We start from the raw sequence: 1,306 nt of genomic DNA, 5'->3' as shown, positions 1-1,306 counted from the left end.
CTTCCTTCTTTCTTTTTCTTTCTTTTTCTTTCTTTCTTTCTTTCTTCTTATGTGATCTCATTCAATGCTTCTTCCCAAATTTACCTGCTGTTGACTCAGTTTATATTTTAATTATAACGCACCCCAAATAACCATTTGCTTTAGTGTTGACATTTCAATCAATTCCATAGAGTAATGCACCTACAGTTACCAGGGGCCATTATGAATTATTGGGTCAAGGACAGATTTGGAGGGATAAATGAGGGATGTGAATAGATCAATCAGAGAGGAGGGGAGATAGTCAGATGTTCTCCCCACCAAGAGAATAGCTCATTCCCCCTAGGCAACTGTCTATAAACTGCATGCTTTGTTGTGTTAAGGATAGAAAAACTCATCTGACATGAGAAACAATCCTATTGGTTTTGTAAGGCCCACACACTTTGGCATTGACCAAGGGGGAAAAGTCCCATTTTAAACTTCAGGCACATCTAACCTCAAGCTCCCATGAGCATGTCCATGTAAGCACTACATGGACTTATTTCATAATTAGCACAAGCCTGGTTTTCAACTCTGTGCGTTGGGTTGAAGTATGCCTGTGCAACTCACCATCTCAAGATCCTCTCAGGATCATGGTTCCAAGGATAATCTGAACCTAATTGTTTCTCCTTTCTGCCTTGAGTTTCAGACAGAGCCAGGAGAGAGCTCTGGGCTTCAAAACAGAGAATGAACTTGGGTGATGTTTTAAATGTCCTTGAGCCACTGAGATTCTTACTCTTGTTCTTCTGCACAGCTGATTGAGTAAGTAATACTTCTATTGGTCAGATGCCCAGGAACATCAAAAAATTGATAAACTTTCTGGGCCCCTCATGAACAAGGCCTCTTTTAAAATAATTTATATCTGTTATGAACTTGTAAATTATTCATCTTTTGATTAATATGCTAATTAAGGATTTGCTGTTAAAAGGGTATAAATATCTTTCATTGCCTAAAGTAATTCGAATAAGTAATTACTTAAACATTATGATTCTGATGTTTAATTACTACTAGAGAAAAAAGGAGAAGATACAAAAATATGCTTGATATAGTTTCAACTGTTGAACCAAGTGACAACGTTTTTTGTTGTTTATATAAATACATGCATATGCTTTATTTCCTCTAGCAAACATCATCCTAGTGTCCATTTCATTGATGATCTAGAATAGTAGTTTTCTCCCCTTAGGCCTTTTTAGGAAAAGGAGGAAAGAAAGAGAAAGAAAGAAAGAAAGAAAGAAAGAAAGAAAGAAAGAAAGAAGAAAGAAAGAAAGAAAAGAAGAAAGAAAGAAAGAAA

This window comes from Callorhinus ursinus, unplaced genomic scaffold (assembly GCF_003265705.2).
Source record: "Callorhinus ursinus isolate GAN/ISIS: 27379988/994484 unplaced genomic scaffold, GSC_fseal_2.0 scaffold10, whole genome shotgun sequence".
Classification (NCBI taxonomy): domain Eukaryota; kingdom Metazoa; phylum Chordata; class Mammalia; order Carnivora; family Otariidae; genus Callorhinus; species Callorhinus ursinus.
This window is presented reverse-complemented; position numbering follows the sequence as displayed.